This window comes from Neomonachus schauinslandi, chromosome 12, assembly GCF_002201575.2.
Source record: "Neomonachus schauinslandi chromosome 12, ASM220157v2, whole genome shotgun sequence".
In the NCBI taxonomy this organism is placed as follows: Eukaryota; Metazoa; Chordata; class Mammalia; order Carnivora; family Phocidae; genus Neomonachus; species Neomonachus schauinslandi.
Window position 1 is genome coordinate 45,890,824 of NC_058414.1, and position 24,210 is coordinate 45,915,033.

Sequence of the window (24,210 nt, forward strand, 5' to 3'; positions counted from 1 at the left end):
ATAATCTCTACTCATTGTTATGTATATGTTCAGACAAAAGTACTACATGAAAATATTTAATCTGAGACACACTTATCTTAAACAGAATAAAGCCAAGTTTGAAAGTGATGCCCATTATGCAAGATAAAATAGGTCAGTGGTTCCCTAACTTCTTTAGCTTTATTACGATCACTCGGAAACTTGCAAAAGTACTGGTATCTGTATCTCACTACCCATCCACCTGCTAAATTATCATTCAATTGCCTGGGGTGTGGCCTTGGCATCGAAATTTTTTAAAGACCACCTGGTGATTCTAGCGGGCGGCAAGTTTAGGAACCTCTGCACTAGTCTTCTCACTGTGCCTCTTATCACTACTTAAGCAGTTTTTAGCTGTTTCATTTATTTTTCTTTAAGTCCAAAGCATCCAGCAGAGAAAATTTTATTTTGTAAAAGACACTGAAAACAAAAAAAAATTTTCAATCATTTAATCAAATTAATGTGTTTCATTATTCACCACACTCTGATAGTGATGAAAGCAGAAGAAAAACAAATTCAGGACATGGTTTAGATCTTCAAATTTTTAAAATATATTTCATATGATAGAACAAATCCACATAAAGATATTGTAAGTCTGAATGTCTCACCAGGAGTAATAGTCCTGAAAAGACTTCATCATTTAAAGACAGTGCAAATATATATATTTTTTTAAATTTAAGTGAACCACATAACTGTAGCCATCCTAAAGGAATTCCCAGGTGATTTTTTTAAATATGCGCCAAAATTTCCTTTGGCAAATGTTATTGAAGTTTTGTTAACATGGAGACTGATAGCTAGAAACTGCTTGACTGATTTTCATTCACATTGGAGCTATGTATATACAGCCTTTTTCTGATTCATAACAATACTCTGCATCTTCCTTGAACCCACCACCTAGTCTCATCAGTGTGGGCATGCCAGATGCTGATGCTGAGACTTTGGTGGCTAGGAGCATGAACATGTCCCCAGTACTCATATTCTTCATCATCATAGAAAGAATGGAGGGAAGGCCCTCATGTGTACAGAGTTCTTTGCCATTTTCTAAAAATCCCAACTAACTCCCAGCTTGGCATTACCAGATTTTCAAGTTTTGCATGCCAAGACTGCAATCTCTACCTCAGGCTTATGACGAGGACCAAAGGTGATAAAGCATGAAGAAAGCACTTAACGCTGTGCCTAGAAACTAGCAGCCACTCAAGTAAATGTGTTTTCAAAACCAAGATAATACCCAATTTCACTGTCTTGAAATCTTAGTGTTAATTCTAAAAGTGTTCATTTTAAAAATTCCTTGAGGTCTGTTGTAAGCGAAGCACTATTTCACTTTACTAAAATTTAATTTTATTTATTTAAATTACTGCCAACTATTCCCAAGCTTACTGATTTTTTTTTTTTAATTTGGGGTATGTTGCCCTTAAAGCTCAGTCTTTCAAAAATGAGTAGTTGTAGATTCCTAAGTGACAGCCTGCGCATAGCCAAAGCTATTCTTACCTGAAGCAGGTTGTGACAGATTCATAAATAATTGGAAGCAGAGTAACAGTGTACTTCTCTGCCTTTAAGTCTTCCCTCTTTTCCGAGCAAAGACAAAAGAAACCAAAGTCATAGAACATCTGAACTCTGTCCAAACTTCTGTTGTATTTTAAAATTTCAGGTTAGCATGCATAATATATTAAGGCTATACAACTTTTATTGTGTTCACTTTAAAATTTATATTAAGTAGATCACTACATTATGGTAATGTACTAAATTACCTAAAGCAAAGTAATACAATGATTAACTGACTATAAACATTGGTTTATGGTCAGATTATAAAGTATTACAATGATTAACATTATGCATTTTCATAACAGCAGAAAATTGCAGGATGAAATATCTGTGGATTGACTCGGTGCCATTAGGAATAATAAAACAGTGGTATAACTCAGTCTCAAGTTACATCTTGAGAGTAAACTTTGTTTTAAATCTCTTCCCTAAGTGGTTGAGAAATTCATTAATTTAAAATGCCCAGTGCTTGCCAAACACAAGGTAGACAATGCAAGTATTCATGCTAATTTATGATAGTAAGCAAAATAGGGCTTAACTAACAGTTTTTAAGTCTTTTTCTCTAATACTTTGCTGTAGAACCAGATCCATTTTATTTATTATGCTCTTTCCATGATTAAATAAAACTGATATACTCAAGATTTAGATGTTAACTTCTTTCAAAATAGATTTGAGATGGGTTACAATCTTTAAAAAATACACTCTCAGATTGAGAGAAGCCTAGCTCATCACCTCTATAACCAAAGTGAATAGACCAACTCTTTGTGAGAAGCAGACAACCCAGAGAAATAAAGACCTGGAGAAGTCATGGATTTAGATTGTTCTTCAGAGGCATAGGGTTGGAATGCAGATAGGCACCGATATAAAGGATTTGGGTATCAGGGAGGAAGTCTAGAAAAATCATAATAATGGCTAATGCTGGAAAACACTATAACAGTATTGTCTAGGCTTGAATTCTCATGTAGCTACATAATTGCAGTATCATCTTAGGCAAATTACCTTAACGTCATCATCCATAAGATGGGCATCTCTCTCAGCTATTGAATGGATTAAATAAAAATTGTAAAGTGACTGGCTTGTAAGAGTCAATAAGTGAGTTACTTTGTATTTATTAATTTCATTATAATTATTACTAGTTGATTATAACCAGTTGATTATTATTAGACTCTAATGATAAGATATAGTCCCAAGAGGAAAAAAAGAATAAAGCAAAATTGGGAAGGGCCATTTAAGAACACTGGCCGGAAAAAAAAAATACAAACACTGGCCAGGGAAAATAATAGGAGCCTGGGAAACTGCATTATATCCTAAAATACATATGTTGATCATTTTGTATTGCAGAGCTTCAGACTTATCACAATTATATCTGTCTACTCCTGGGAGAAGTAGAAGAATTTGAGTCTTTCCTAAAACTAAACTTCTGTTATGGATACTACTTCAGTGGCTGAACCATCAGATTGTGGTTACTTAGGCTTTGTCCACCTTTCCCTAGATGACCAATTTTCACATAGGGAATCATTTTCTACAGTCCTATCTCCCAACACAGTTATAGACTTAGGTGCTCAATGAAGACAGGTTAAATTAACAACTGAATTAATAAGTGCCTAAGGAAAAATGGAAGTTTTTCAGATTAATGAAATTTGTCTATATTAATGTTTTTTTTTTTTTATTTATTTGCTAGAGAGAGAATGAGAGACAGAGAGCATGAGAGGGAGGAGGGTCAGAGGCAGAAGCAGACTCCCTGCCGAGCAGGGAGCCTGATGTGGGACTCGATCCCGGGACTCCAGGATCATGACCTGAGCCGAAGGCAGTTGCTTAACCAACTGAGCCACCCAGGTGCCCTATATTAATGTTTTAAATAGACATATGAATTGAAGTTAATTTTCTCAACTTCCATCAGCATCCATATATCTGTGTAGCTGCTCATTTGTAGACTTCACACCTACTTTCTAGTATCTAACATATTAAAATCAAGTATTAACTGAACATGTCAATCCTCCTTTTTCCATGCCATGTTTCTTAGAAAGTAGCTATAAACAGAGTTATATTATTCTTTCAACATGGCCACTGTAACAACGTTCTAGAAAATAAAGTCAAACTCATCGGTTCTCACTGCCCGCAAGAATAGGTCAATGTAATGCTTTCGGGGTTGGATGGGTAGTGTGACATGCAAAATGAGACCCAAAGACATTTTTTTTTTTTTATCCAGAGAAAAAAAGATGGTAACATTCCTTGACTATACTGAAGCTATATAAAAAGAGTTTACAATCTTTAAGTTTCATGTCTCTCTACATGGTATCCAAATGCCTCTTGCTGAACTTAGTTTTGTTTCATTTTTCTCACCCTTAAAAAACTCCAAAGAACAATTTTTTTATATCATCAGTATATAAACTAATTGCTAATGTAAAACTCTCTCAAAATGTGGTTTGTGGCCTATTTTTTTTTAATGGTCTGTTTGAGGTAAGTACAGAAATGTTAATCACCCACACACTTTCAATGAGCAATATGGATAGTCTCGGTGACTCTTTCCTCTTTCCGTATGTTTTTGTTCTGATTATATTCACAGAAATGCAATATTATGCCTACTGAATCTAATAAAAATAATTTAAAAATGGAGGCTTACATTGTATATGTTTTTTTTTTAAAGTTTATTTTCTAAATAAGTCATCCTTATTGCATTTAATAAAGCTATCAGTCTGTGACAGATAAAAAGAAACTAGTCCTCCACTGCAGATAGTTTGAGAAGCACTGTCCCCTATTACATGTTTTCTTTAAAAAAAAAAAAAAAGAAGAAGAAGAAGAAGAAGAAAACCACTCTTTTTAACTTGTTAAATACTTGGCAATACTCTATGTCTTCTCTTGGTGCTGCATTCCATTTGTTATTTGTGTGGTCACATATTAAGTATTACTTCAATAAACTGTAAAGTTATCAAAACTGAGTTTAACAACAACAAAATCTGACCATATCATTTCCTGCTTAAAATGCTTTAGTGGCTTCTCCTTAACAAAATCTTTAATGCTTTTGAAGGCTTAAAAGAGACTAAGATCTGCCTCTAGCCCACTCTTTTAGCTTGATCTCCTCTCCAGCCCTCATTCTCTTCCTTTTCACTACAGACCACATGCATCTGCTCCCATTTCCAGGCCTCAGAGCATAAGCTTACTCTCTGCATGCAACCCCCTCCCTCTCTCTCTGTCCTCATACACATATACAAATACACATGTGCACCTTCTCATATTGCCAACTCCTACTCTTTCATTAGGGGTCAAACTAACAGGAAATTTCTCCTGGGCCCTTGGCCTCATGCTGTTAATTCTTTCTATCTGCTTTTCATACAATTTTCTACATATGTAAAATGTTTTTAATAGCCTTATCTTTCAGTGGCTCATAGCCCTGTAAGGGCAAGGAACTGCTTTCTAGGTTTTCGTATTCACAGAACCTAGCTTAGTATCTGACACACTGTGGGTTCTCAGTGTTTATGAAATGAATTAATGCATAAACATGATGCATTAACTGGTGATTTATAATATAAATCCTCATAAATTCATCTTTTACCTCATATCTTCATAGCTTTATATTTTCTATTTTTCTGCAATACCCCCATAGCATTTTGAAGCCATTATAATTACATCGCTAATTTACAGAAAGAATACTATAATCTCCAGCCTTTTTTATCTTATTATTATTACTTAGATCTCCCTATGGCTAATGTGTTTTACAAAAAGGTTAACTGTTGAAAAATTCAGCTTATCATTTCTCGAAGTTTATTTGTCCAACTTGTCAAGAGTATTTAAAAGTCTGATCATTCCCTTGATGTGATACAAAAACTTATGAAGGCAAACATTAACCTAGGAGGAGGAGGAGGATAAAAACTTTTGATTTCAGTCGAGTTTGTTCTTATTTTGAAATTAGACTCTCTATAACTTCACTATTTCAGATTAATTTACACTAACTTCAACTGTAGTTCAATCCTTAATACATGTTTTATTTGTTTGGTCTGTTAAAGTAACACCTAAATTAGGTATTATTAATTTAAAAACATTGATTTCTGGGGCACCTGGGTGGCTCAGTCAGTTAAGTGTCCAAATCTTGGTTTCAGCTCAAGTCATTATTTCATGGGTTGTGGGATGGAGTCCCCTGTCTGGCTCTGGCTCAGTGGGGAGTCTGCTTTACTCTCTCCCTCTGCCCCTCCCCCCACTCACATGCTTCCGTGCTCTCTAAAATAAATAAGTAAATCTTTAAAAAAACAAAAAATCCCATCGATTTCTTGCCTACCCACCAGGAGCCAGACAGAAGGATAAGGACTTTAGTATAGACTTATTACTTACTGTAGACTTCTGAGGCCGTTCCTATTATTTCTGAGAACCTGAGTCTTAGAATAATTAAGTGATCTGTATTAAATTAAGTAGCTCAACTCTGAGAGAGCCAAAATTAAAACCCAACTTTATGGACTCCACACCTACTACCATTTTAAGTGCTCTTCTTATCATCATCACTAACATTTTGTAAAAATGTGTATGATTTTTCCAGCAGCTCTTTCAAGATTATAAAAATCTAAAACAATTGCCCTCATTTGTACATTCATGAAACCAATCAGAAACCACATAAAAGCAAAACAAAGAAAAAGGTTAGTGCATAGGGTGATTTTTAGTGCAAAATAAGAACGAATGAGTGACTAAGTCATGAATCATAGCTGGCTTGATCGGAAGGGAGCAATAGTTCATCTTGCTCCCAAGGCAGGGGAGTTGTCTTGATGGCCATGGAAATGGGCAAAAGTATTTCTGTACAGTTTGAATTTAAATTTATTTTAAATAATTTTCAAAGCAGAGAAATCTCACAATCTGTATATTCCCAAGTATAATAACATATCAAATGTGAAACAGAAATGGACTCACTTCAGTTACCTTGCTTTCCTAAGTGACCGTATTTGTCTTTGTGCCAGATTCATCAACTCCATTCACTCTTCTACTCAAGTATGAAGGAAGAAAAAGAAACCTGTAGGAAATGTGCTTTCCTGTGAAACGGAGGCCACTTCCAAAAAAAGACTAGGTCTTTTCCACAAATCATCACCACAGTTATATAACATGACTCGAGTTATGTAATCTAAGAATGCTGGTTCAGTTGCTCAGAACTTACTGCAAATGTGACTAATTATACAATCACTCAGCCAGGGACTGTTTTCTCTTGCACAGCACAAAACGTGGCCAGCTATAACATCAATGTTTGCTACTGACCACAAGTGAGATCAGATAGGAGAGTCTAATTGGCCACAAACATAAGTTAAAATATACAGCCTCCTGTTTTTTATCATTACACAGAAGAAGAAAACCTAGTAACACATCTATAGAAACCTTCATAATTTATTGATTACAGGATAGTCTCTTAAACATCTGTCAATTTTATTATATATGCTCATAGAAATCAATCACCTTTAGCCTTCATAACAAAAAAACAATGGTTTTAAAACACACACAAAAAAAACCCCTTTCAAACAAGTAGATAGATGCTTAGTTTCAAATCAGTTTTTTTTTCCTCTCACTATATAGCTTTACCTCCATAAGAATAAAGAATCTTCTTATAAGAAAACCTTATGAAATATAACAGGCATCCAGAAGTATCAACTGAGTTATGTTGTAATAAGGCAGACTGGCTGTTGGAAAATGTACAAATGTTCTTCAGAATAGCATTCACATGAAATGGGTTTTGATTGTTGCTTTGATCATTGGGTTAGAAGTGATGGAGGGAAATCTTACCCACTATATAAGCTGACTGTGGAAATCTGTATTAAGCAATCTGAGAAGCCTGAGTACAGAATATTAAGTCTCTAGAAATATCTTGTACATACAAGTGAAATGGCAGAAAACAAATTTTCAGGCTTGCATAAATATATTTCCACTTTTCAATTTATAAGAGCAATTACTGCTGGGGGGGGGAAGGATATTTCATGGGGATTAATGACCAACCGAAGGTAATGATTCCTGCCCTCATGTTAGGCTATCAGCTCTCTTCAGAAATGAAACCTAATCAATCTGTCATTATTGAGATGTTATATAGGTACTTTAAAAAAAAAAAACTATCTCATTTGATGCCAATAAACTGCGGAAAATAAAGGAACATGATCCTCTTCAGCAAGACCACTCTGATTGACTTTGTCCCAAAAACCCGCAGAGAAATTTAACAACCTGACTGTAAAGCTAAAATACTTGCCTATAGCCACATTCATGTTATGTCAGTGATTATATAACCTTAAGAAGCCACAACTTCTCCATGGCTGTGAAAGTTCTTTGTAACATGAGGTAACAATTGCTTTCACACACTCAGTAAGTATAATTTTGGGAGACAGTTAAGTACCAGGCACTGTCATAGAAGCTAGAAATAAACTGTGATTAAGACACAGTCCCTATCTTGAAGGGTTATTCAGTCCACTGGGCGAGAAAGTCAAGTAATAAAGGAATTTCAATCCAGAGTGTGAAACTCTATAATGGGTAGAAGCAGCATATATCTCAGTTTTAGAATAGGCATAAAAGGTGATTGGTCCACTGGAAAGGACCTTGACATAGAAAATAATTAGCTAACATGTTGATCTCCCAAATAGGGGTGATAATACCTCCAAATGCCCGGAGATGATTCAATGAACAACAACCCATTTGAGCCAGTACAAGCTGTCCCGTATGAGTCAATAATTCAGGGCCTGGGTAATGAGAGATGAGGCTAGACAACTAAGGGGGGACTAGAACATAAAGGTCCCTCATAAGCAACATTAAGATCTTATCCCAAATGCAATGGAAAATTCAAGTGTGGGTTTTGAGTGAAGAAGTGACATGATCCTATTTCAGAAAGGTAACTTTAACAGGAGGGAAGGGAGGATCAGGGTGGAGCCCAGCCTCAGTGAAGTTGAATGGAAAACCACTCCTGCAACACAGGCAAGGGATGATAGTGGCAGGAAATATAGAGGCACAATGATATTATCAAAGAATAAGGACAAAGACAGACTGAAAATTGACTATTTAAGAATAGGAGAGAAAGTGGCATTCTCTAAGGTGAAAAGGAAAACAAGATTCACAAGGGTACCTAAGACTTTCACTTTGAGACTAATGAAGATTGAGGGTAGGACATCCAAGGAAAGATGTCTGTTAGATAGGCAGCCATGAAGGCCTTGTCCAGAGGAGAGAAAGCTGGGATAAAAATAAAGTCTTATTAAGTACCAGCATATGGTCATGCTGAATAAAACACTCAAAGTGGATCAAATTGCTTAAGGGGTATAGTGAGAATAGACAAGAAGAGAAATGAGCTGAGGAGTCAGCTAAGTATTTGAAACAATTTGGGTGATGGGAAGTAATAGAAAATCCATGAAGAAACAAAGAGGTAAGTACATGCAGCAGGAAAACATTAAACAGCATGTGTTGTCATAAAAGCTCCAGCGAACTCTGTTTATTTTACTCCTGGCATCTACGCCATCTTCTTACCCTAAAACTACCTTAACTCTGATTTGAGTAAACTCTTCATTCCATTCTCAGCCATGTTCTTCAGACTTGACTCCTAGGATCCAGGGGGTGAATGCATGAAATAAGCAAAACTTATCAGACTATCCTCTTTCTGCCTAAAATCATTGTTTCCAGGGTGGGCACACACACCTCAAATCAAATCAGTATCAATACAACTGAACCACAGGATTTGGAGTTACTTGAGAAATAGATTCTTCTGTAGAATGGGTCTAGTGATTCTGTGAGACTAAACCATGTAACTCCTCCATAGAGTTCAAGAAGGGAACCAATCCAAAGGTAGACAAGAAATAGCAGCTCTATGGACATCCCTTGAACTCAGAAGCCAGCTACAGTTTGAAGTTCATTCTCCCCATCTTCCTACCAAGAGTCTCTGTCTGAAATAGTCCCATGTTTCCTCACTTTCCGATTCTTAACTCTACCAGGACAAATGCTGCAGGCTAACTTATTTTCATTATTTTAAATTTATTCTTTTGACTGCAAAAGAAATCTAAAATCATGGGAAAATTGAATATTGGAGAAATTACAATGAAGAGCATTAAATTAAGCACTAATCCTACTATTCAAGGATATTAACTGTTAAAATTCTGATATGAAATAGGATTTTATTTTATTTTTTTAAAGATTTTATTTATTTATTTGAGATAGAATGAGAGACAGAGAGCATGAGAGGGAGGAGAGTCAGAGGGAGAAGCAGACTCCCTGCTGAGCAGGGAGCCTGATGTGGGACTCGATCCCGGGACTCCAGGATCATGACCTGAGCCGAAGGCAGTCGCTTAACCAACTGAGCCACCCAGGCGCCCCTGAAATAGGATTTTAAAAATGTATTTAACTAAATTCAAGTTCTTCCGCCAAAAACAGAAATAGACCATAAGGAAAGTGTTAAAATGTCAATTTAATCTATTTTGAATGACAAGACTGTAAATGAATTTTCTTCATTTCCCTGTGAGTGAACTCGTCATCTCTGCATATTACCTCAATATGAAGGAATTTCAGATTTTTTTTTTCCTTCCCAATTTACCATGGCTAAGCTTTCCCCATTAGAGATTATAGGGATCCAGAAATAAGATAATCAGCATCTGTCATTCTCCCTTCTCCACAACGAGACACAAATTCTATAACTGAAATCATAAGGACTTTAAGAGGTTGTCGTCATAAAAATAAAACAAATATACTTTACATGTATAAAATATACAACTAATCAGTTTTATGCCATTACCAGGTAGGCGTGTGGGATTTGGAAATACCCGACAACAGTTAAGGGTAATTCTAGATTGTGTGTTTTAAAAAGTTGATTTAAACCAGTTACTATTTATAAATTTATCGAAGTTTGCATGGTAGTATACAGACTTAGCTGTGTCATCTTAAAATTATACTGGATCACAAGTTTATAGCTCCGGGTTTAACCTGTCAATCTAACACCAACCAACTTGGGCAAGAAATTGTGTCCACTAATTATAGAGTAAGGAGGTTTTGTTTTTGTTTTTCTTGTTGTCAACATCAGGGGGAAAAGAACCTGATTTTTTGCACAATGAGTTCACTCTATTTCAAGCATTTAGTATTTCTAATGATGGGGCACCTGGGTGGCTCAGTCAGTTAACTGTCTGCCTTTGGCTCAGGTCAGGATCCCAGGGTCCTGGAATCGAGCCCTGCACTGGGCTCTCTGCTCAGCAGGGAGTCTGCATGTCCCTCTACCCGTCTCCTCTGCTCATGCTTATGTGATCTCTTTCTCTGAGATAAATAAAAATATTTAAATATATATCTATTTCTGGGCACCTGGGTGGCTCAGTCAGTTAAACGTCTGCCTTTGACTTGGGTCATGGTCCCAGGGTCCTGGGATCGAGTCCTGCATCAGGCTCCCTGCTCAACAAAGGGTCTGCTCCCTCAGCCTCTCCCCCTGACTCATGCTCGCTCTCTGTCTTGCAAAAATAAAATCTTTAAAGCATATATATATATATATATATATATATTTCTAATTAGAGAGATTTTTTTTTTACAAATTACATTCTATTAAAAAAAATTTATAGAAAATTACACTGAAACAAAGCCTCATCTTCTTTTCCGAATAGGAAGTTGAATTGCTGAGCAGTGGCATATTTTACATATAACTCTCCATGTTGTTGTGTGGAACTTAATGAGATGACATTTGAGCAATAAATATCAAATGCTTTCTCCTCCAATAGCCCACATCTTAATATAGATTCAGTGTGTACCATACCTTTGAAAGTCCAAGTGAGATTTAAGATGATGCCCAGATATTTTAATTCCATGATATAAATTAAGGGCTTCAGCAAATATTCTAATGTTACCTTTCTCCTTACAACAATTCTTTCAACAGTTGATGAGTCCTAACCAGTGCTGATATTAAAATCATGCTCTAGAGAAACATAATTTTAACTTGTCAAGTGGTTCAGATCCTTTCCACGTTAGAATAAAAAATTAATTCTATTTAAGGCTATAAAATTTACAGCATAAAACAAAATTTTGTAGAAATTATAAGAGATTCATTCTTTAACTCTTGAGTCAGCCCTTAGCATAAATCCTTAGCATAAAAGATCTGTATTACTTTCCTTTGTGGCTACTCCAGTCCCTACCAACAATCCAGAGCTGGGCTTTCCACCAGGTAGGTATCTCAGTATTTCCTCTTTTTAATGTGTGTGCTTGTCTCAACAAACAAAATAAAACCTTTGAAAGTTTTGCTTTTGAGTGAACAGGTGACTAACAATGATTGACTACTTGCAGCATGCATATTATGATTGCAAAAGTCCCCAGTAAAAAGTAAAGAATTCACAGGTCTCTTTCTACTGTGGATTAGTTCATTTCCAAAAGAGGTCCCTCTACTGCTTTAGATATTGTTTTATTGTCTCAAGTGTTTTTTGGGTTTTTGGTTTTGTTTTGTTTTGGCTAGAGGAGGGGAAGTAGAAAGAGGGATCCTGGGAAGGTAGCAGAAATATCTTATTTTCAGGATCTCCTACCTCTTTAAAGCCTCTGTGCATTTTGGTCACATCAGGACTCAAATCATAGTGGTGGGGGTTGGGAGAAGGAGGGAGGTGGGGAGCGAGTGAGGCCCTTCTACCTTATCATAGTTATTCCATACCCTTCTCTGGAGTCAGACTCCTGTTTGAATTTAGGGAGCAATGAAAAAGAAGTCATGCCCAACTCTTAGCCCTAGCCAAATGCCTTACACTTTTCCATTAAAGAAATGTTCATTTCTTAAGCCAAAATCCCAGCCTCTGTTTGTCTCTAGGGTGGAAAGGCTCTTCACTTACCCAACTGTTTAGCTTAAGTGGAGAGAGCAGACTAGAGTCCTGACCTCTCACTTATCCTCCACCCTAGCCCCTAAAGCACCTCTTGAAATTTCCGGGCTGTATGAAGCACAGTGTGAAAACCACTGGTCTTCAATGGTCTGTCAGGGATGTTCTGCGTCCCAAATCTTTGGATTCTGTATAACCCAAGACTATCAGTTTCTTGAGGTAATGTTAAATCCCTCCCTGGTCATTTAGGATTTTAATACCATCCATCATATTCAAATACATGAGGGGTTACATTAGGAGCCATAGTTCCAAAACATTTACCATGATTTGGGGACAACTGTAAAGTAGATTGTGGCACTGGATCTCTAATCCATCAAAAATGCCAAAACTCTGGTTACCTTTCAAGGGATGAAGTGAAAGGTTATGAGAGATTAAGATAATAGATGAATATAAGTAAATAGAAAAAAGCTTAAAGACATTTTTTCTGTTCAATATGCGGGCAAATTTATATTTTCTGTTTTATAAGGATTAAGAAGACCCCCCCAAAACATATTGTGGTGCCCTGATACCTAGGTCAAGGGCGGGATGACAACTGTAATCCTGTGACTGGACCCTACATATCTGTCTGGAGCTGACACTGCCCTCTGGCTGCCAATTTGAGTTAAAGCCTTTCGGAAATAGATCTACAGTTCTTCACAAAGAACCACCTTCAGCTTAGGAATTGAAATTTTTGATAATATTCTCTGAGAGTTGCTCATCTGGGTCAGGAAGTCCATACCGTCTTCCTATTCTCTTAACAGTACAGCACTGCTAAAGGGCCTCATCTCACTTGTAAGCATTCGATACTTCCAATGAGAAGAAATGTTTTTTAAAAATCACATTCTGTACAAATAAAAATAAACAAACTTCATAGAAAATCACAATGAGACAAATTCTTTCACCAGCATCTCTGGCTTTCACATGTTTTTGCATAATGAAAGGGCTAATATAACATAACAAATCCTAAACTGTTTTCACAAGGAGTGGAAAAAAGATGTGTAAAAGTATGCTCTGTCTTGCTTCCTTCTGTTCACAATGTATCTAAATAAAACAAATGGTGTTCTTGCTCTTTCTGTCTGTTTCCCAATCTGTTTGGATAGTAGCCACCATTCCGCAGCCAACCATAATATCTGACACTTCCTGACATCATGAAAGCCACCATCTGTCTATCACCAAAACCCTGTACTTTTTAAAGACTACTTGGCTTGATCCTTAATGAAGCTTCACGTTGAATGCACAGATCAGTTTAGGAGGAATACAGGGAATAACTGACACAAGGAATCTGTATAAAATCACGTTTTCATTAGATTCAGTCTGAAAACACTAAGTGAAATATTAAGGCCCCTTTGCAGGCAGAAAAAGCTCGGTTTAGTTTCAATTGTGTTTCATTTCCGAGTTGCCTGTGAAAGTTTAGACAGGGTTGGACACCAAGAATAAACCTAAACTAAAACCTAAGCCTTAAATCCAATATTTTCAGTCTTGTAAAATTAAACAGTTAGACATGACTTTGCAGTGTGTATATTTGAACTATGGAAAAAGAAAAAGAAAGCCATCAGTTACTTTTCCAAGGCTTGAGAAAATCATGCCATTTAAAACTGAATCAACAACTTCTTTAACACCTGAGTGAGTATCCAGGAAACAAAAGAAGGCTCTGTCTTCACTTGTAAATGTCACAGGTGAACACAGACCGCGGAGTGCGGGACATGAAGTCACTCTTTGTTTTATTCAACTATTGTACCTCTATGTGTGCAACGAGGAAGTATATTAACAAGGGAGACTGAGGAAGGATATTTTCCTAGGTGATATTTAAGTTCCTACAGGAAAAGTACCACTTTCCAGGAAGACAGAACCAGTTGCATATACGTATTGCATCATCACACTGCCACTGCTGTGATTATATGGTATGTAGACTTTCCCCCAATCTCCTTCCCACCCCCCTCCCTACCTCATTATTATCCCTGTGGTGCCTTTAACAGTCTCATAAATCCAAGTTTTGTGAAGTCGCAAAATTTCCTCTAGCAGTCAAAAACCACTAATGGACACACAAACGGCTACAGTTACCTACATGTATGTATGGTGTATGTATGTATGCAAATACATAGCAAGAGACAGAAATTGTGTTTGTGTGTATGTGTATAATTATAATTTATATATATATATATACACATATGTTTATTAGTCTAGAACAGGCTAAGTTTGAATCTGAAACTGGGGAAAAACTATTCATGGAGTTCTATAGGAGAGTCCTTGTAGGTTCTGAAGTTATTTTAGCAAGACGTTTTTGGACAAATCAAGATTATGTGCTTATTCTCCAGCAGGTACCAGATCAAGCAATACATACTTATTTCACTGAACTCTGTTCTGGGCACGGTCATTAACCTATTTTGTTAAAGAGGGGATTGAGGCTTAGGGAGGGTAACTAACTTGCCCAAGATCCCACAGCTAATGAGTTCTGGATCCCAGATTCAAACCAAAATGGCCTGATTCAAACTCTGTGCTCTCTCCGTGACCATCCTACCTTACCTCTTAATTAGGCTGTATACCCTGACACATTCGACTATGACATTATAAACTTGGAGAGGGGTGGAGAGAGAGTAGGAAAAAAAGTAGATGCCAGAAATCTTCATCCAACTAGTGACAGCCTACAAAATCATCATCATGGCAGTCTCAATACTTATTTCTGCAAGGATAATCGTGCTTTGGAAAGGCAAGTGACACCATGCCAGTTTATCAGTCTTAAAAGAAAAAAATCTCATTGCATTTTGCCCCACATTATCCTTATTGGAAGAGCCCTGAATTCATTAAAAAGCAGCCTCACTGCTATTCTTTGCCTGCCTAACTCTTAATATTTTTAGGTGGAAAGTGACAAATGAATTATCCACTTGAAATAATAGTGAGGAAGGCCAAACGATTCACTTGAGTAGATAGTCTGTCATAACACTAGATTGTTACTCCATTCTAACAGGTACTTAAAAATCAACAGATGTATGAGGAAGCTGTATTCAACATGGTATCTGAGCTCCTTCCCAACCTGTCAGGGAAATAGATATAGAATTACTTTTTTTTTTTTTTTTTCCTGGACAAACTCAGAGTAAAGCATTGCTCTTCATATCACTGGGTCTTCCTCTTTTTGTTCATCACCTTACTTACCAAAATACCTCAATAAGTAAAAATATACAGCTTTGAGATGATTTATGAACAAAACAAGCATTTAGTCCTTTTACTCTGTGTGTGTGTGTGTGTGTGTGTGTGTGTGTATAACCTGAACAGTATGGTAGTGCTGAGACTCTCAATGGACACTAAATTTTAACCTTCAACTTAATAACCTTTAATTCCCTCTTATTTGTTACATACAAATGCATATTCATTTCATGTCACACTTGTATCTCCTAGGGAATTAAGGTTTGTGTTTTCCAACCTAGAGATAGAGCATTGTACTTTCTAGAATGGAAACAATACATGAGAAAAAAATGAAAGCAGATTGTTTAAATAAAGAGTGAATAAATTATTCAGACCAGCTGTTTGGATTTGGGGAAAAAAAAAAAACTTTTCCATGTTGATTAAAACCTCTTAATTTGTTTTGTGCTCCAGTCAAAGAGCAGGGCTAAACTAAGTCACCACCAAAGTGTGGGCTGCAACTGGCTGAAAAGCTACAGCCACCTCACTGTGTCTTCATCTTGAGGATAAAGATTTTTTTTAGAAAAACACCTTTTTTTATAATGACGAACATTTTGACTTTTAAAAGATCTGACATGTTAATGAAAATATATATTTGTTATTTTTAAAGGATGGAAAAGTTCCAGGGACTACAAAACGTATACCTCCCAACAACAACAACAATGAGATAAAAAGAGATACTGTTTATTCATTATCCCTCCATCTGCTAAAGGCTCTTTATGTCAGGAGTCAAATTTAAAAAGCCCTTTCCTCTCAATATAAAGGCTGCTTTGCCCTTACTCTTTAATGTTTTCTATGTAGACTTAGTTTTGGTTCATATTAATTATAGCCTAAATATAGAAGAATTAAGAGATTCTCATTTTTATGTGTAATGCCATAAACTTGACCTTTTTTAATGTTACAGTAATGAATGACTCCTAAAGCCTTTTGTGATTATAAAATGAAAGCAATGACCTCCTAACATTTCTAGATCTCCCAACCTCCTAAACTTTTCTAGATTTTTCATTATCCATGCAATTTTCAAACACTTTATAAATTTCAAAACGTAAAAAGTACAATTATTTTTTAGCCTATGACGAAAAAGATATCAAATATATAGAGTAGAAATTGTTTTTGTTTCTGCAGTATCTGTTCGGTGGTATCAAAGTAACTCAAAAGATAAAATAAAAACCTTGACTGTCCACAGAGACACCCTGGAAGGAACCTTGTATCTAATATTCCTGTTTGGAGGAAGCAACCGGAATAAAACATCTGTCATCTCCCCACCAGGCTTGGTTCTTTTCTAATAAGTTGTTGCACAACACCATTTATCGGGTACGCAGGCTATTTGAACAGTGCCTGCAGTATAAGGGATGGCGAGAGAGAGGAAGAAAGAGGAAAAATCATTCATAATTTATAAATAATATTCAACATAAACAGCCCCAAAGATATTTGTAGAAATACCTAGAGTATAGGGAGTTGTGTGGTAAGCAGATCTTTCATTAGTTATGCAAATTTACCAAATTAAACGAATAAAAAAAAAGCTTTTGTTAACTATGAATATTTTTAACATGACCCATAGCTTTGAGACAGTAATTTTTAGACTTCTAAACTTCTTAATCACAAGTAAATTGAAATTCAGCTATTTTGTAACAAAATATAGATGCTGGTGATGCTGACTTCCTAGAACCTAAACAAACATAACAAAATTAAAGGCAAAAAGTAAAAAAGGTACAAGACACTGAGGATATTTAGATTACTACTGCCACTGGACTCAGGGAGAAATAATTGGCATTCTTAAGATCTGCACCATTATTAGAGTATTAACTGACAAAGGAAATACATAAAGAATATTAAGTGAAAACACAGTAATTTTTAAGTATTTTTAAAAGAGTGTACACTAAAAAAGCGAAGACTAGAAGAATCTAAACTAAAATCTTAATAGCAGTTATTTATGGATGGAGAATCAATGGAAAATTTTTGTATGTTTTTATTATTCTTTCCAAATCCCTACCACACATGCATCCATATTTATATATACACACATGTATATATACAGTTATATACACATACAACTTTTGTAATCAAAATATTTACTTTTTCATTAAAAAAGAGGGCCTTTATCATACCATACATATTGCTAAAGCCAAGCAAAGACAAATTATTTTCCCCAAATTATTGTCCTTTTCCTTCACAATTAATTTCAGGGGAATTACTTCCTTGGCAAATCAGTTTTCTTACCTTCTCTGAACTTCTGTAACACTGACTCTTTAGTTTCTACCAAAATAAGCATGACATACAGATACACATCCTCCATTAGTGTGCTTGGTTTGTAACTCTTGTTATAAATTTCACTGTGATAAAAATGACTCTTACTTCCCCTTTTCTGAGTGATTTCTTTTATTTCAAAGGCAATAATTTAGAATAACAATATTGCACTACTGGAAAAAACCCCAAACATGTTATGAAAAAGACTCTCACCTTTTAAAATTTAAAAGTTTTTCCTCATATAAAAGTAGTATTTGCATATTGTTGGGCACTTAGAAAATATAACAAGAATATAAAAATGTCCCATAGAGAAAAAAAATGTTCCATAGACTCTCCATCCATAAATAAGTTACTAAGATTTTCGTGTGTATTATTTTAGTCTTTTAGAGGATTTACAGGAAAAAAAAAATCTTTCATAGGATCATTCCTGATGGAACATAAATCACAATTACACTTATTTTCATACTATCTGATTCCCTGAATCCAAAACAAAGCCAAACAAAACAAAACCTGTTAGTTTCTTAACGACTTACCTTTACTGTGTTCAATAACTTTATCCCCTAATGAAACTGTTGCATATTTTAATGATTCAAAAGAAAATTTAAATTGTAGAGCATTTATTCAGTAATTCTTGTTATTTTTTTTAATTCAATTAGCCAACATATGGTACATCATTAGTTTTTGATGTAATGTTCAATGATTCATTAGTTGCATGTAACACTGAGTTCTCATTCTTGTTGTTTCTACTATTTTTCTTACAGAACAGTCCACCTTCACAAATCCTAGCATTCTGTCTAAGCCTTAAGTCTTGTGCTGACAAGACTTAGACCCTCAATAAAACCTTTCTTTCAGTATGTCCTAGCCACCTAGGATACCTTTCTGGCCAGCTAGCATTTTCCATCAGGTAAGCACACTGGTAATGTCAGCGTGCCAATTTCAAATTTCTTCTCGAGGTCCCCAATTCACTTCATCCTTTCTCATCTCACAACCAAGGTCTATTTGCCCAGAGAATGATTGTCTGATTACTACTCATAAATTTAAGTTTGTGAAGTCATTTTTTTTTCTTTTTCCCAGCCAAATTAATTGTGAAGTTTACCTTCCATGGTTTTATAGGGAAGTAACTACATCTTTATTTCTGAGTTCAGATCTATCACACAAAGCCTGCATGGCTTTCTTAGACTCACAATGGTTTCTTTCACTATTTTTTTGAATGTTCTTTATCCAGTGCCCTATGTAATTAACAGTAGGAAAAGAACATTTCCAAAGGCATTAGGTCTTTAGTTTGTCCCAAAATAAGGAAAATTTGAATGGTACAGCAGCCCAATTATTCTTTTGACTCTTCCTTACTAAGCCTACGAAATTTGAAGTTTTTTTTTACAAATTTTTCGATTAACTTCACAACTTTCTTAGCAATGAATTTCCAAGCACAACTACCCACTTCTCCAAGGAACTATATTAAAAATCCATTATTTTTTTTTAAAGATTTTATTTATTCATTTGAGACAGAGAGAAAGAGAGAGAGCACATGAGAGGGGGGAGGGTCAGAGGCAGAAGCAGGCTCCCTGCCAAGCAGGGAGCCCGATGCGGGACTCGATCCAGGGACTCCAGGATCATGACCTGAGCCGAAGGCAGTCGCCTAACCAACTGAGCCACCCAGGCACCCAAAAAAATCCATTATTTTAACCTGAATAATTCATCCACCTTTTTACACTACAAAGTAAACAGGATTTAATGTGATGATCTTTGTACACTATGGTTTTATAAATACAGGATATTATTTGCAACTTCTAGTATACCTTAGTTCTAAATTACTTTAGGAACTAGAATAAAAAGTTAAAAAGTAATCAAGAATTTAACTTAGATGTGGTCAAGGATGAAATATACAAATATATAAAAGAACATACAGAATATGTGAAGTTTTTTTTTTAATACCCTCCATCAAGTAGATTGGATATCAATGATTTTCAATACATGTTTATGCAACAGGTGTTTGTTTTCAAATATAGCCATTCGTCTTAAAGACATTACATAAAGGATTCTGGTGCTTTGCATCAAAATGCTGCGTCTTGCAAAACATATACCAAAACCATAGGTGTCTACTATGTTTTATTACTTTATTTAATCCACTTAAGCAATGAAGCTCAAGAAGGAACTTACTCTCCAAATTTTCCAACTCCCAGCCTTTTTCCTCATCTAATACAGCTTCATTTTGCAAATCAAAACAATTGCAATGTGGACATCTGCATGCAGATACTCTCATTTGCAAGAAACTACATTTACAAAAACAAAACACCAGGAAATGTGAGGGAAAGGAGCTGCCACCCAGAATCCTGTCGCCAAGCAACAACGGGATGTCTTCTCTTCAGTAACCAAATTATCCACACATCCCCTGTGGGCTCCAGGGCTCTACAGGATTTCCATCATTTGACTTTAACTTGAGCCATTTCTGGGCTTTTTCACCTCAGGCAATCAACACTATCCTGGTCAAGTTTATGGGGCAGGGATTTCCATCTCAAAATTGGTCACAACAGTCCTCTTGTATGTACTACTTTCTCACATACCAGCTTATGGAATACTTGGTAGAAGTGATAAAAATAGCATAAATAACAAATACAGATATCTCTGAAAGTGAGCAACTGCAATGAATGAGGATTGTTTATACATAAATAAGTTAATGTTTGTTCATTTTCAATGGATTTTTTTTCTACATGCAAATTTCTCAATGTCAAGCAAAGATTTTTAGACCAAAAATTACATATTAGTGGTAGAATTGCCTGTAATTGTCCACCAATGAAACTATACTCTAGAGGAACACACCCTAAGCTAAACTCCCTTGATTTTTTTTTTTTTTTATTCTGGAAAATACCTTTAGAAATGTATACATATGCCAGACACCTAGGACTTCTGGAACCTGGCAAAACACTTTTTTAAATAGGAACGATGCCATCTTAACAGATGGGTGTTAGTGTAGGCATGCCAAGGAATCAAAATGTACATGACGTTCCACTACAAGGGGGCAGAATCTCATCCAGAAATATCCGTCTGTGCCACTGGCTAAAGGAATCTTCTGTTTGAACTCCACCTCGAGCCAAATCACTTAAAACAGTAAGCTCTAAAGCCACAAAATAATTTTGTTGTTGGGTTTTTGGTGAGGTTTTTATGTTTTGTTTGGGGGGTTTTTTGTAGATTTTTGTTTGTCTGTTTTTGGCTCTTGGCTTTTGGGTTTAAGAATTCACATTCCTCTGAGAAAACTAGGACGGGAGCCATTACAATGAAATTTTAAGCATCAAAAATGCTATGGCGGCCCATTTTATTTTTTGACTGAATGGTTTACCTAACTAGGGAAACCATGTTGTGGATGCCAGCATATAATTTTTGTTCAACAGAACTCGAGAGATTCTTTCTGCCTTAATGATTTTGAAGGTATTTCTCCCCCTTCTTCGAAGTTACAAAAACTCATTTTACATCGGGAATAAAGAGTTTCACTAGAGCTTGTCCTCCCTACTAAGCAGAATTTTATCAACAGTGATAATTGAACATCCTGCACAGAACTTATCCACTCGTTCAAGAATGTTCACCAACTGTGGTATTAAAGATGTTATTCACATACTCTCTGGCTTTGAGTAGAATATAAGATAGATATTCCCTAAGAGAGTGGAAATTAGGAACCTCTGTATTTTAGGTTTCCTGTCTTCCTTGAATTTAGGACTTCTTAACACCTACCAAAGCAATCTTTCATTGAAATCACAGTAAATCATTTATATGTAATGCGTTTTAATTCTGATCATGCTGCTGAAACTCAATGTTTTGATCTTGGGTGATAATGGACGCTTGAAGAAGAATACCAATTTCAGAGATAATTGTTTAAATTAGACCTGAAAACATTTTCTTCTTAAAATTTGCACTGCTCATATTTTTATTTGCTTCTAGTATGAGAATTTATGCCAGTTAAAAGTATACCAAATTTCACTAGGTGTGAAAAATAACTATGTTGTCTAAATTATTTTAAGAGGTCATTAACATATTTCATAATCATTGTTAATAAGACACTTTTAAAAATTTTTATTTAAGCTTTTATAGTAAAAAGTAAATTAAAGCCTTTTAGACCCGTGGGGTCATAGAATACCAATCAGCACTGTAATTTTATATCACCACTCCTCATATATAGCCTTACATGTGACAGCCTTCATTTGTGTTTTACTCACATTTTTTTTTTTGTTACTGTTACTGAGGAAAAAATGATCCTTATTATGAACATAGCAACAAACTGTAGGTAATACAAAATTATCACCTTACAGTAACTAAAGTAGTGTTCTAACTATTGAAATAATTGTAACTAAATATACTTGGTACGTGTTTTAATACTACCTGTATAAGTTTAAGGGAAAATGAAATATTAAGATACATGGAGACCTCTGGTTTTTAAATTCAGAGCCAATCAATGACTGTTGGTAAAACGCCTAAAACTAGTACCTCTCCCATCAATCAATCAGTTATTAAATATACTACAGAACTTAGACAAGTAACATGTTAAGTTGTATGAACCATACAAAGGTTCTTCTTTTTAACAAATACCCAACTAAATTTCTTCCACAACATGAACCATTAGATCACGTGGTGGTTAATAGCTACAAAACAAGACATAATTTTTTCATCTTTTTCCAAATACATTACTCCATTTGGTAAATTACTGTAGAAAAAAAAAAAAAAAACAACTGCAGCTGTTGCAAACACAAAGTTACCTCCCATTGGCTATGAGAATTATCTAAACGTTACTTGCTTTCATTTGCTCTTCTCATTTGCAAATGTGCCAAGTTGACTAGCCTTTCTATTAAAATAAAGACTACCTTAGCCAAAGAAGAAATTGGACAGATTCTCAGCTATGTCTGCAAACATGCAGAGGAAAAATACACTAATGGAAGCAGCATGATTCTTCATTATGGACCCCTCCAGGTCTTGAAAATCATCCAAGGAGCTATCTCATCAAAAGTTGAAAATCTTCCAAGGATCCCTTCACACATACCCTTTTTAAGTGGTGAGTTTCGATCAAAGATTGTCTCCACTGAAAGGGTTGAGAGGAGCTTCTGGAATGATATCCATTTTCTGAATCTCATTCAACTGCTATCCAAGCACTGATAGAAAGTTCAATATATCTCATTCCATTTTTAAGGATGGAATACTTCCAAGGAAGAATCATCACCATGATTCCAGGGACATGTCTTCCCTATGGTTTGGTGGTAGAAATTGTCCAGTGTATTCTATATTTCCTTCTAAATATGTATCTTCCTTCAGCCCCAAGGAACAAAAGTATTCCAAGGTTTCAGTCAAAATATCCTCATACTTACACATGCATTATAAATGTATCCTCTTTTTACTATGGAAATAATTTCAACTAGGATCCTTAAAACTGAACAAGTTTTGCCACTGAAAAGTAATTCCCAATCACATCATTTTTATTTTGAAGTAGATTTAAGTTTCAAGTAGACTAAAGCATTTTTATATACATGATTAAGAAAATTATATAGCGTTTATCCATTTACAGGTCGTTATCAAAAACCTATTATCTGTTGTGTAAGAGTGATGTATCACAGACCTGTACCCCTGGAATAATACATTATATGTTAATCAAAATAATTATTTAAAAAACCTATTATCTTTATCCTTCTTTTTTTTAATTTTTACTTATGTCTTCCTATGCTAAATGAAATTAATCAAACACAACAACCCTGGAGTAACAAGTTAAGCTTGGGGTAGTATTTTGAGATGGTATCGGGTCCTGAGAGTGTCAAGACAGAAGTCAGGCTTCAGTTGGACCTAAAAGTGCTGTTAAAATGAGGCCAGAATACACAAGCTCAAGGACAAAGTCAAGTCATCAATGTTCTTTCAAGATCATTTCCAGAACCACACTGTCTTTTTTATTTGATTGCCCTTTGTTGGCAGCAATTTGGCCTTTGGTTTCTTCAGCCACAGTGGTACTTTAAATTTGCACAAGTTACTTCTGGTCCTACCTCTTCCTATGTGAATGTGTTCAGGTAGTAAGTTTTCAAAAGTTTTTCAGAGTATTCAGTTTAATTAAAAATTAGGCAATTTTGTATGAGTTGATATTTGGAAGCTGATCATATTTGCAATTGGGAAGAAAAATCAAACAAATCCAACATCTAAGACTAAAGAATAAGGTATTGAGTGAATAAAGTATATTTTTAAGATAAAACTCCTATTACAATTATTTCAGATATAAATGAATATCAATATTATATGTATTTCAGGTGTGTAACATAGAAATTTGGTATTTGTATATATTGTGGAATTATACCTGCACAAGTCTAGTCAACATCAATCACAATTAAAAAATTTTTCTTGTGATGAGATCCTTTATGAACTATTTTCTTACTAACTTTCAAATACACAATATAGTTTTATTATCTATCATTGCCATATC